General features: G+C 41.6%; 1 protein-coding gene across 9 annotated transcripts in view; it reads left to right on the top strand.

The window, feature by feature from the left end:
• Positions 7,874-13,539, top strand: part of KLHL32 (kelch like family member 32) — a 122,396-nt gene continuing 116,730 nt past the window's right edge. For 7 of the 9 annotated variants that reach the window (XM_021391209.1, XM_021391203.1, XM_021391201.1 and 4 more), the window contains exon 1: positions 7,881-8,355. The gene's annotated coding sequence lies outside the window, so the exon portion shown is untranslated. Of the gene's footprint in view, positions 8,356-8,517; positions 9,199-13,539 lie in introns of those variants that run through there. The other 2 variants (XM_021391211.1, XM_021391200.1) reach the window with 2 other exon arrangements.

Genomic DNA, 13,539 nt, shown 5'->3' with positions numbered 1-13,539 from the left:
TAACTGGAATTCATTGCTGAAGTTAGAGAGACCTTTGTGTGTTTCTTCTTTCCACAGCATCAAAAATCTGGAGGATGCATGGGGAGCTCAGATGAATTCTGAACAATCTCATTTACTGATTATATATAAGAGATACAGTGTCTAAATATGTAAGTGTCAGGTTGCTCTGGGGGCTTCTAATATACCATTTAAAGAGGTCCCAGGTTATTTAAAGAGGTACTATCTCTATGTACTAAAAGTTAATTTTTAGACTATTTAATGAGGGCATGAATAACCTTCAAGGCTCCAGCATTATACCTTGTTGCACAAATGTGGATTTACAGAGACTTCTTGAAGGCAAATTTATGTAAGACATTGTCAGGATCAAGACAAATTATCACGCTTTCCAACACGCATCAGTTGAGCTACTGCTCAAGAACTCCATCAAATTAACCTTTTCTTCAATAGTTTGTGAGATGGGCCAGCTTCATCCTGGAATGAAATTCCTCACAAGACTCCGGGAAAGATCCCTGCAGGGCATTCAGTGGCAGTTTCCTTCTTGCACCAGAGGGAAATTCCACCTCACACACCCACAAGAACTTAGACTTCTAGGCTTCTTCAAGCTGCTCCTGTACTCTTTTACCTTTTATTCAGACATCAGAGAAAGCATGAAAACTTATTTGTTCTTCTTTAATAACTTAATCCGTTTGGAAAAAGTGGGTGATCATGAAATGGCTAATTGCACTAATGGTACAGTATTTTATTCTTTTTCTTACCCTCTGTGGATGTGTTCTACTTCCTCTCTGGGCATGGGGAGAGACGTAGAATAACCTGCTCTATCTATACCAGTGCTGAAATGTGGAATACCAGTGATCCCCATGAGCAGATTACTGCACATTCTGCATGAATATTCTCATAATATGAACCTTATGTACGTTAGGTTGCTGCAGATACCAGACTGTTGGTCTATTTCTTTAAATGTGTTTTAGGATCTTCCATCATTTCACAGAATCATAGAATGGCTTGGGTTTTAAGGGACCCCAGAGTTCATCTAGTTTCAACCCCCTGCCACAGTCAAGGTTGCCAGCCACTAAATCAAGCACTAGATTAGGTTGCCCATGGCTCCATTTTACCTGGTCTTGAACAACTCCAGGAATGAGGCATCTACAGCTTCACTGGGCAACCTGTTCCAGCACATCAAGTTCTGGCACCTCCCTAGTACTGGTTAGGAAGTGGAGTGGAAAGTAATGCTGCAGTTTTCAAAAGCAGTAGTGGTACTTCTTGCTAAAATTCAATCTTTTTTTCAAATGTGTTCTGTCTTTCTAAGTCATAAATGAATATGGTGTTGTGTTCTTTTTAACTGAAGTAATAAATTGAAAATATTGAGATTAAAAAAATATACAGTAGGCTGAAGTGGAAATAAAGCTGTTAAGAAAAATAGAGAAAAAACTGTGAAAGTGTGTTCCTTATTTCCTAATACCAGTAAAAGTCTGAGGAGTTTGGATGTTACTACTTTTTACTGTTTAGCATTTTATTAATGAGTGATTTATGCTTGCCAGAGAGGATCACTCTTATGTTTTATCTATTGCTCCAGGAGTCTGAGAGCTGAATGGCAACAGTATTGGTTCTTGTGATAGTCTTAACCAGCAGATGAGATGTTGCAGGTTGCTTCCACTGGGAGAACCAGATGATGGCTTGTTCATTTGAGCCCTGTGCCTTTCAAGCAATATACGTACAACTCTATTTTTCTGAACACAGCGGGAGACAGGAGATAGTTTCCATGCTCACAGTTTCAGGCCCCCAGTGGACATCATTTACAGACACGCACAGACATACGCAAACAATCATATGCCCTTGTTGCTCATATGGAAAGGAGGGCCTGTTGTCATCCATAGCCCCTGCTGTCACAAGCCAAATGTTTCCTATAATAAATTCCATAGAATATCTCCTTCCCTGCTGCTTTTTGTCAATTTCCCTCAGATGTACAGAGCTACCCCACAGCCAAATCCCAGCCCTCCTGGATTCAGACCAGATTGTTCTTTTTCCACTCCATTCCTGTCATTCTGGTAGGTCATTTGAGCAATGTCTCCAGGTTAAAAAAAAAAGTTGTTTTTTTTTTCTGGAGAAAAAAAAGGGGTATTTAACTGTACCTGGAATGGAAGCAGGTTATAACTCTCACTAACCTTCAATAGGATTTAGACTTTTCCATAGATCAGAGGCATATCTCTTCAAAGTTAGATGCATTCTTACTTTTTTAGTATCACATGTTGTTATGACTTTCCATCTGCCTGAGCAGAAAAAATGCACAACATGTCTTATTTCCAGTGTGGAATCCATCATTCTGAAACTACTTCCAAACATCTTCTGTGCTTAACAGAGCAATATAAGGCTGTGGTCTAATAGAGTGCTGCCTCTAGAGGAGTATCCTTCTTTTGCTAGTAGCACCCATGTCTTGCTTGAATGTCATGCTCACCTGGCTGCATGGTACACCAGCTAACTCACTGGTGCCAGGACAGAAAACCACTTGCATTTTTTTTTCTTTCTTTTTTATATTTCAAAGTTGTCTGTTTGAAAACATGAAACAGCTTATAAAGGTATATCTATACTAGCAAATAAAATAGGTCAAGGAGCATTCTTTGGCCCTCAGGTCAGTTAGCATACAGTCCAAATCCACACAGATAAGTCTTTATTATGCCTTTCTGTCCATAGTGCTGCATACAGACAGTAACTGCTGTCCCATTCAGATGCTGTTAGTGCCTGTGTAAGCACTTCTCTGTTTCAGTGCAAGTTTGGTCAGGTTAGCCTAGAAACTGCTATAGATACAACAGCACGTCTATATGCTGTGATACTGGCCTTGACATTTATCCATACTCAGCAAAATGAAGTGTGCCAATAAAGTAGCTTTTTTTGCCTTGGGTATAATTGCAATGTATTAACATTTATCGAAACAGCCATGCTAAATTACCATGATTGTTGATTTTTTTTCTTTTAGTCTGAAACAAGATATCTATGTCAGCAAAAGATTTTAAATTTAAATAGAGACTCAGACTCAGACTGCAGCTTATTCAGGTCATATTTTCAATTCTTTCTTAATCACATAAAATCACGAACCTTAAAAAGCAGAATCACAGGAGTACAAGCTGCATTTTCCACTTCAGGTTACTCAAAAGTCATACTGCCTTTCTGCTTAGACACATTGATGGTTCCTAGTCTCATTCTTGCAATTTCTATACGTACAATTTTATGGAACCCTAGAAGTAAGAACACACTTTTATACCTTTTTTACAGGATGACAAATATAGGTACAGCTGTGAAAGACCATAAACCATCTGTAACAAAGGATTCACACTACCTGAAATAAGACACTGCTTCTCCATATTGCAGCATTTGTCACTGTTTGTTGACTTAAGGAGAATCCTCTGTGTTCTAATTTCAAGGATTAATGCCATATGTGCAAGTGTCTGTCCAAAATTAACTCCCCAGACTTCTTCTGAACTCCAGATAGTTGTCAACTATTCCTCTGTGAATCCATCAAATACTCCATTCAAGGCCATTTTGTGGGTTTCTGTGGTTTTTGGTTTTGTTTGTTTGTTGATTTTTTTTATTTGTAGTGATGAAAAGAGGCATATTGTGTTCTGGACATCGTATCTGCTAAAAATTGTTCAACTGTTTGTTGACTTAAGGAGAATCCACTGACCAAGCAGAGCCATGGTTCTGCCTCCGGCATGAGTAGTACAGAAGCTCTTCTCCCCATGGTACAACAGCATCAGCCACGCACATGAAAAACATAGGCCTTCAGACAAAAGTTTCCAGACTGCACAAGTGCCACCGTGAATGGACATGTACTCATCTATACAGTGACTGTGGTAACTAGATTTTCTTCTGCTTCCAGTACACAAATGTGGGAGAAGCTGGCAAAGTGCAGGAGTCTCAGCTCAAACCCTGAGGTACCTGGATTAGCTGACACCTCATATCACCAGTATCTGTAGCACATCTACATCCATCATTATCTGGGGAATCTACCCAGCGCTTCCTGCCATGGTCAAGCTTCTCTCTCTTTTCCAGAGAATTTTCCTCCAGTCTCTACCCCTGCTCTCCCTTTGCCAGCCATCCTGTGATCCTTTTCCCCTCATCATGGGATTCCTCAGAAAGCAGAGCCTCCAGCCACTCTTGTAGCAACCATACACTAAATTAAGCAACTACAGTTTCAGAGCACTAGCAATGAAATATGCTTGCTTGATGTTGAAAATACACCTCCTACTTCACAGAAATAAAAGCTGTGGATTGTCACATTTAACATGCCAGACTATTTTGATTTCAAGAGTCGAGAAGCAGAGAACGATTCTGTTTAAGGCAGCCTCAGCCTGAGCCATGCCAAACATTCCTTTTGGAGTAGAGGGAATCTAGAAAAGTGAGACTGAGGAACAACAACGAAAAGAAGCAGCTAATTTTCAGTGGCCAGCAATTTACCTGTCAGCAGTACCATATAGGTTGCTCAGATAACTGTTTTGTTAGTTTATTATCTTTCTTTTCCTTTCTCCTTTCTATAAATGTGAAGGGCTGCATTCAGAAGTGTATTCAGAACATGCATAGCAGGGGAAGTATTGCAAGGTTCCAAACCAGACCTTAAGTACCCTGCTGCCCAGCAGATACTTCCTTCTTCCTGAAAGGAATGTCATCTGTTCCAAAAGAAAGAACCAGGTCAAAGCAGTAACCGCCAATGCTATAGCTAACACTACAATTTATATATCTGCTATTGAGAAAGGAATAGTTACTCCCTCACCTGTTTAACTTTTCTTTTGCCCACTGGACTTCTTTTAAGCAGGCGCTATCATGCAACTGATGTCTGCCAGCTCCACCCAATAAGCAGAAATCCAGAAGGTTTTTAATTAGCTCTAGATTCCAGGTTGGAGAATAAAATTGTACATATATTGCCCCCCCCTTTTTAATGCTGGACCTTTATACTGTTTGGTTGCTTTATATGCTTATGCCATGTGATCTGCAAAACTGTAAGCTTAGCAAACTGCTCAGAACTTAGTGTTTGACATTTTTATGATTTTATTCAAAATAGCGGTACCTGCTATTCTTTCAAATATAAGTAGGATTTGGCTATGTTCATCTCGCTAATTTTCAGAATGCTGAGGTAATATGTACCAGTATGCGTTACATTCAGGTTTGCAAATCAGGAGGAGACCTTTAGGAGAAAATAATGGGTACAGTGCAGATGAATTGTAAAGAGCCTCTGAGAACAGATGTTTTACAGAATCATTTATTGCACAAGAACTGATTTCTGTAATTTGTGCTTTTGTGGGAAACTCACCATAAAACACTGTAAGACTCAGAATCTTGCAAATCCATGCTGGGATCTGAAGAACTCATCAGTGTAGAAAGCTGAGTGATACATGATCCTGAGATAGTAGTTGCTGTTTGTCATTTTAGCTGTTAACAAAAAAGTGCAAGGAAAATACACAGCTGAGTAAAATTTGTTTCCCTCTGCTATCAACTGGTGCCACTAGGCACTGTGGTGTTCACAGAGGTTCCAGTGACAGTGTGGAGATAGTTTTGAATTCACTTTTTCTTTATGGTGTCAGAGGAAGTAAAATAAAATTCTGGGTCTATGTTTGAAAACAGTCTCAGTTTTAAGTTCAACCCAGCTGTACCCTGAGGCTGAAACATGTCCATGTTTTGGCAGCAGGGAAGACTACCATATGTTGCAGCAATAAAGAAATTACACTGATGCCAATCTCTAAAGTCAGACATAAAAAATATCTAAGTGAGTACACTTGCAGCAATATAAGCTTTAATATATATGAAGCAAAAAAGAGCATGACAAGTCTATATTTAAGGATAATTTTTCTGTCTCTAGCAGTCATGCACTTTGTAGATGCCACAAGCTGCAATTCGCTATTGTTCTTGAGAGAAGGATATAATCCATAAATCCATTCCATTTCCCTGTTACACACAATTGCTGGCTGTCTAGCTCCCAGCTTCCAACAGCCACAGTGCAATTCCAGTCTTTGAGTAAGTTCTTACTTATTGACTTGCTTTTAGTGAGTACATACCGGGCACCGATAAGAAGATTCTTTTTTTAGCAGCTATTCACATCAGACCTCTAAATGAGAGCATAGATGTGGAGCTCCTGAACATGGCTGGAAGCAACATGACATATTCTTTCTTTTTTAAGGTCATTATAGACTCTTGGTTTATAGCTCTCACAGGTGACATGGCTTTTAAAATTGTCAATTAGCTTGTTTCAGTGCCAGCAATATATCAGCTGTCTTTGAACACAAAAAGACTATTTGTATTATTGATATGCATATAATAAAATCTACTATAAGATCTGTTCATAGGATATTGGAGTTCCAAACCACACCTACTGCAACTTAATGTAGAACAAAATATCCAATGCAAAATACTGATCTCAATCATAAATCTTGTTTTCTATTGTAAACATGGAAGCTGCCATTTCTAATTGCTGAAGGAGGGCTGTTGATTATCCATAATCCTCACTGTCTGAGAATTTTTAAATTCACTCCTTTTAGCAGTATTCTGAAACATGTTTGTGACATTTTTAAGTTACTGAGAATAGACAGTGGGTTCCATCAGCATTTCCTTGTTTTTGCCATTTATGTCCTTGAGCCATAGAAAGAAATTATCGAGAGACAATAAATTTGTTTCGAAGCAGAAGTTTGTGTTTTCTCTATATACAGCATCGTCATTTCCACTTCTCTTAAATTCTCACCGCATTTTGAAGCAGAGAAAAAAATCACTGGCTGTTTCTTCCTGTAAATTGTCAGAGTGAGACAGAGGTCTCCAAAGAAGATATTCATTCCTCTTTATGGCCCTCCATCTCAACAACCACAGCAAGAATAGCAAGTATTTCTTCTTGCTATTCTGAAACTGACAGGTTAGTTCCAGAACAATTTCCATCACTGGTGTCAAGATATTTAATGCTGTTCGTAATCCACATATATGCTTCTCAGTGAACCCCAGCAACTAAGTTTTACTATCAAGTGGCAAGGCCTTAATCTGTAATATTGTTTCAGAAGTGTAAGAAATTTCTGAGTATAGGGAGACTGTCCATCATTTACCTTGTCACTTCTGCACTGTGCAGCGCAGCAAGGTGTGAACATGGTTAAGATGGTAAGGCTCAAATTAGCCCTGGAGCAAAAGTAATGTTTAAACAACAGTTTTGTGTTGCACTTGAGTTGACTGGCCCAGATAAGAAGCAGTGGCTCTGTCTTCATGACTGTTCTGAAAAAAAACGGGTCTCTGCCTAGTATTGCACTGCATCAATACTGATCTGCTTGAAGCTATGAGAAGCTTTGCATTACTGCACAAAATGCAAAATGTACAGCTGCTCTTTCTCTGAACTGACCTTCCAATTTCATTGTCTGCTCTGCAGATGAGGGACTGTGGTATTTTAGGCTCCTTTAATGGACACCTTAAAGAAGAACAATTCATCCACCAGTAGGCTTAGCTAAAGGCCAGAAGTGTTTTGGGCATTGTTTGCTAGAAAAGGCTTGGAATCCTGAAATGTGACATGCACATAAAGTGAAATGTGAGAATGTATTGGAGGTGGGGATTTTGGGGATCTGCTTGTTTTCCGTTGAGTGCAGAGATCAGAAAACAAAAACTGACTCCTAAAGAAATCCAGCGGCAGGCTATGAAATCTGCTCAAAGCAATTCTTGCAATAGTAGAAAAGGAATGTTCAGTCTTGCTAAATTGTATGAGTGGCTCACTAATCATTAGACTTTTTTTTTTTTTTTTAATTTCTAGTGTGTAGTTGAATGTTCTTCACAATCATGAGACCAGTTGGAAGGTAGAGGCTCACAACTCTTCAGTGTCAGGAGGCAAGGTTGCTATTGAACCTCACTGCAAAGCCTGGTACCACGTCCCATCTGAAAAACACACTGATGCTTTACCATCCTAAACTGAATCCAGGGCCTCTCCATATCCCCCGCTCCATATCGGGTGTTATTTCCCAGGCTGGCTCGGGCCTCCTCCCCGCTGCCCTCCCTGGGCATGGCCTCGGCGGGTCGTGGCCGCGGTAGGTGCCGGAGGGCGCTGGGACAGAGCACGGTGCGAGAGCCGGGACAGGCGTTCTGACGGAGGTACCGACAGAACACAGGCCCAGCCACGGCGCCCTGCGGCGGCTCCTCCTCCTCCGCCCCGGCAGGTGCGGCCCAGCCGCGACGGGCTCTGCGGGGGCACCGGGGCCGCCGCTGCGCACTGGGCGGAGCCGGGAGAGGAGGGGAGGCTGCTCGGCTCCTCCCGCTCCGCCACAGCCGCACAGCTGGGCCGGTGGTTCTGCGGAGTGGGAGGTCGTTGCTGCGGCTCGTCTGTCGGAGCGGGCTGCGGGCACCTGTCCCGAGGTGAGCCGGTGGTCGGCACGGAGCCGCGCCGAGGCGGCGGGCAGGGAGAGCCCTCTCCGGAGCTGCCGGAGGTCGGGGGAGCCGGGGGGGGGGGGGGGGGGGCGGCCCTATGGCAGAAGGAAAAAATGATGGATTTTGGGGGGCGCGTTTCGTCGTTGCCACGGAGACGGTCCGAGCGGCGGCGCCGACCCGGGCAGCAGCCGGCGGACGGCCTCGACTCGGTTGAACTCAGACGGGAGGACGCGGCCGGGGGCCGTAAAGCGGGGTCAGGCGGGGGTGGCTCCGGTCGGCGGGCCGAGCCGGGCTGCCGTGCTGCGTGACCGAGCGGAGCTGGGCGGGAGCTCTGCTTGTGGCCGTGCAGGTGGCTTGGCGGCGGTGGCTGCTGAAAGCGGGGCTCCAGCAGGCTCCCGCCCGCACCTCCTCTGTTCTGCCGCCGTCTGGGCTTACGGCTGGGCGAAAACAAGCTGAAGCTCCTTGCCGGTGTTTAAATACGCCAGGTCTCCCCGCTGGAGTGGGAGCTGCGCTCTTTTCGAGCTCCTGCGCTTCTGGGAGATTAAACCTGCAGTCCCAGCAGCTTGCAAGGTGCTCCTGAGGTGGTTAAATACCTCGCTCGGAGCGGGGAAAGGCTTGGTGCTCAGCGCCGAGTTTCCCATTGGAGCAGTCTCCCCGAACCGTGGGTTCCTCCAGTGGTGCGGGTTGCAGAGGGCTCGGTGGGGGCTGAACTCTGCTGCCGAGCGCTCCCGGCCTGGTGGGCGGCCTGCGGCTGCTGAAGGCTGACATGGCACACGCAGGCTGGACGGTATCGTTCCCAAGCAAGCTGGGTTAGTCCTGCTTGCATCAACGGTAATGGCAACGCTCATTTTGTTGTTAAAAGGTCAGAAGTAGACCCAATGCAAAGCCCAGCACTCGGGGTGAAGAATTATTGTAGCTGATCTGCTTGGGTGGGACTGTTGGCAGGAGCAAGGTGTTCAACGCCTGCTAGAGGTCTTCATCAAAACCCAAAGTTTATTATTTAACTACAACTAGGAGAAATCGAGTGATACGTGGAGCAAATAATATGGTTACCACCGTTGCTTTAAGATCTCCCAGTGTAGAGCTGCTCAGCATGATCTCCTTGCACAGATGAACGGAGAAATTTTTACTTAATGTTGGAAGTATTTGGGGAAAAATCCTTTCAGCTTTTGTCTGCATTCCTGAATGTGAATAATTTGACAGTATATGTGCAGTACCTGTACTTTGCCGTGATTATATGAAGTGCTAAGCTAGGTATGGTTACTCTGAGAAACTGTTGTGGAATAATAAGCTTTTGCTTTAGTAGGTCACTAAAAATAATGCGGTCGCACCAATTAACACCTCTTCAGCATAAGATTTTTTTTCAATATCATTAGCATTGGGATTTGTTGTGCACGGGAGCAGCGGAAAGTCTCTATTTTTTTCCTGTATGAGCATCCATGGGGAAAATGTACGTTTGGGCAGGTGTGGGGAATATATTACTTCTAATACTTAAAAAGGGAGGCAGTAGAGAGGACGAAGAGGCATCTAGGTTTCTACAAAAATGAGCCAGTTCAATTTGAAGGTATATCTTGCATTCAATTCTATAAGCAAGCAGGTACTTCTAAGAAAGGGAATTTTATTGTAGAAATAGAGGTGCTGTGTGTTTAATGCTTAACAAATTAGGATGTTATAGGAAAAACACAGGACATCTTATTAAGCATTTTCTTTGCTGCTAGAAAACCATGTGATATGCTGAAAGAAAAGATGTCTATGTAAAAAAATAAAAAATAAATTTCTGGAGGCTTTTTGTTTGTTTTCAGGTGGTTGTTTTTTTTTTTTCTTTTTTTTTTTTTTTTTTTTTTGAGTGCAAGCTCAGGAGTGTCTGAACTTCCAATTGGCCCTGAACAGAACATGTAGAGTTTTTCCTCATATGACAAACTCGGGATTTCCTGGCATCCACAAACAGAGCTTTGATCTTACTTCAGTCTGTCTTCTTCATAAGGACGTGAGCAGTGGTGGTTGAGGTGGCAACTCCTGTTAAGAGGTCTATGTATTCCCTGTTAATGAGTGAATTTGGCTCTAGATTCATATTTCAACACTCAAAAAACTAAAATAACATCAGAGAAGAGTTTGGTTGCTTTTTGGTGTTTTTTTTCCTCCTCTTTGATCTTTCTGTTAGTAATGAGGGAATCAGTGAATTTATAGTTCTCATGAGCTACCTCTGGAAAAGTTGAGTTGAAACATTTGTAGCAGGTGGGAATTCAGGCTCGTATAGGCCTGTTCTGCAGGGAGTGCTTGCAAACTTAAGTGAGCTGGGTTTGGCGGGAGAGAATACAGTGTTTTAAAAAGTGACATTTCTTTTTATCTTAATAAAAATTTTATCTCAATTTGGATTCAGAATGTGTTGCTTCTGCCTGAAAAATTAGATATTGGTGTAATGTAGCTTCTATGACACAGCTAAAAGGAATCTACTCAGTATGAAATTCATAGCACTGCTGTGGTGTTTTTGATTGATTCTGCTGAGCAGAGTATGATTGACTTAATAGCCACACTAGTACAGGGAAATGATTATAAATTGGACGAGAAATTGGAATTGGATGAAGTGAAAAATGAAATTAATTTAAATGCTTAGGTAAGAACAGTTGGCAGTGTTATCAGCAGAAATGAACCAAACATGAATGTCATCCACTGTCATTATGCTCCCTGATGGTAACCATGTAGTTGTCTCGCTTTAGTTCCTTTTAATATAAAATATTATTCTTCATATTTCTCATCCAGCTAAGGCTTCTGTATGTCACCTGCCAGTGTGTTGCATGCTCTCAGGCCCTTAATTAATCCAGAACTGATTGGGAAAGGGAAAAAAAATACAAAACAAACAAAAAAATGCCTTGTGTTTGAGTGTTAGTACCTCAGTTCTTTGAAGATAGAGGAACAGTGTCAAAAGATGGAAAGCTACAGAAGCATGATTTTAACTATTTATTTATCTACTGTCCACAAAAATTACTAACTGGTTGTCTTGGTACATCTCTCTAGTTTCTTGAACTGAAATCTATACTTCCACTATAAAGACTCATGAGATCCTTGAAACAGTACTTTGTGTTCTGACTTTGATGGCGTTTTAACCATGTCAGATCAAATTAGGGTTCATGTTACTTGTGTCTTTCTATATGCTTCTGCATTTGGAAGAGAATGTGTTTGTAGGTGGGATTCTTTATTTTATAGGCTTTTAGCAACTTGATTTCATAGGAAACTCCAAATTTATACTATCAAATTTTGATCTTTGAGAGTAGAGTGCAAATGCTTTTCATGTTGTTTTTTTTTATTTATTTAAAAAAATGTATGTTGTCTCGTGGATGGGATTTGCCTCTGACTGAATTTTGGGCTTGAAACGGTTTCTGTCTGTAATTTGAGAAGAAACACATTTAAGAGAGAATCTCTTAAGGAATATTCCTGCTGAATCTGTGGAGGAATTTCAGGACTCCAGGCAAGACCAGGAGGCAGTTTCAGGACAAGAAAATGGAGCAGTGATGGTGGAGACTATGAACCGGGAGACCAGGAAAGCTTAGAAACTCCTGATATAGGGTGTTCCCACTTGGACCAGCCACACTGGCTTGGCTTTTGTAAGAAGGGAAGTGTCTCATATAGGCCAGAAAGGAGCTGCAGAGTGGTGGGGACACGTGCTAGCCTGTTGTATCCCACAGTCTTTGTTATCTTCAGCACCCATGGGAGAACTTTGTGCAGACAGCTGAACTACCTTGCTAGGAATGGAACTGGAAAAATGCTTTGTCAAGCTTTTATCAGCTTTGTATCTTAGTTGCTCTTTCAGCTATGGAAAAACTTGAATGTAGATAAACTTTGATGCTGATGTCCCTTACCAGACTTTCTGCAAGCCAGCCATGCTTGACTTCCTTGCTGGGAAGAATTTTTATATGCACGGGATAGATGAGCTAGAGTATCTTCTGTGCTCCATGCTGTCAGTAGACAGCTAAGTCACTCAAAGGGCAGATACTCTGTGGGATTGGGCGGTCCTGATGTCTTCACACACATGCCTACATTGCTTACTCTTCAAACTACGTCTCTCAAATGGCTGGAGAAATGAAAGGTGTCATTTCAAAAAAGTCCCAGTAGTGAATGGCATGCAAATTCCCTATCACTATCATGCAATACAAAGCTATCAACTTTGTTATCAACAGTCAGAGATCTCTCTGTAGTGAGAAAGCAACAAAACATATGAAGTTATGAGTAAAATAAATCAGAGGCTTTCAGAACATCAGTAACACTTGGAACTGTATGATTCTTTATAGTAGGTGACTACTCTGAACAATTATGTAAATTGAGAATGTGTTTTGCCAAAATTTCTGTAGCAATATGCTGCAGTAACATTGAAGAACTTTAATTATAGGAGACTGAGCTTTATAGGGAGATAAATACTGTAAATATTTTGATTCATCAGTACTTAGAAGTTATGGTTGTTCTGTAGAGTGTCTTTTTTGCAACCATCTGTCTTTATTTTCCCGACAGGAATGAGATTATAGTGGTGGTTTTTGACAGTGTAGAAGATGTGATGTTACAGCCTAATTTACTGTTGTTTTTCTCTGAATGTTGGGCTTATTCAGGATACGTCCTAAGAATGTGCGTGTGTACTTTTCTGCCCCGGTAGCCTAAACCCTATCATCTTCAATTTTTTTAACCCATTTATGCCTCCAGAATACCTTCTCCTTTAACTGTTCAGTAAGAATATGCTTCAAAAAAATTTCAGTGTCAGTACTTTGGGCAACACGGGGCTTTTGTTTTGAAGGTGTCATGTCTGAGAATGGCTGAGATCTATTTCTGCTGTGTTGGTAAGATTTGATTTCTATTCTGTATGGGTTTAAAACAAACAAACAAAACAAACAAACAAAAAAAACCTGTCTGTTTAAGTGAAAACAACGTTGCTTAGATTAATAATGCATTCTGAAGTGGACATGAGCAAGCTTATGGCCTTATTATGTCTGAAATATTTTCCGTCAGGGTTCACTTCAGGTTAAATAAAGTACATAAAAAGGGCTACTGCCCTTTGTAAGCTAAACTGGAACTCTACCTGCCAAATCGAGACAGAACAGATAAACACTGATGGCTGAAAGATGTCATCAGGATATGTAGAATGCATTCTTTTCAGGTTTAGTTTTGAAATCCTGTTCTTTAAAATTG

Source organism: Numida meleagris, chromosome 3 (genome assembly GCF_002078875.1).
Source record: "Numida meleagris isolate 19003 breed g44 Domestic line chromosome 3, NumMel1.0, whole genome shotgun sequence".
Lineage (NCBI taxonomy): Eukaryota > Metazoa > Chordata > Aves > Galliformes > Numididae > Numida > Numida meleagris.
Note: the sequence above shows the minus strand (reverse complement) of the source record. Positions and strands in the feature narration are given on the sequence as shown.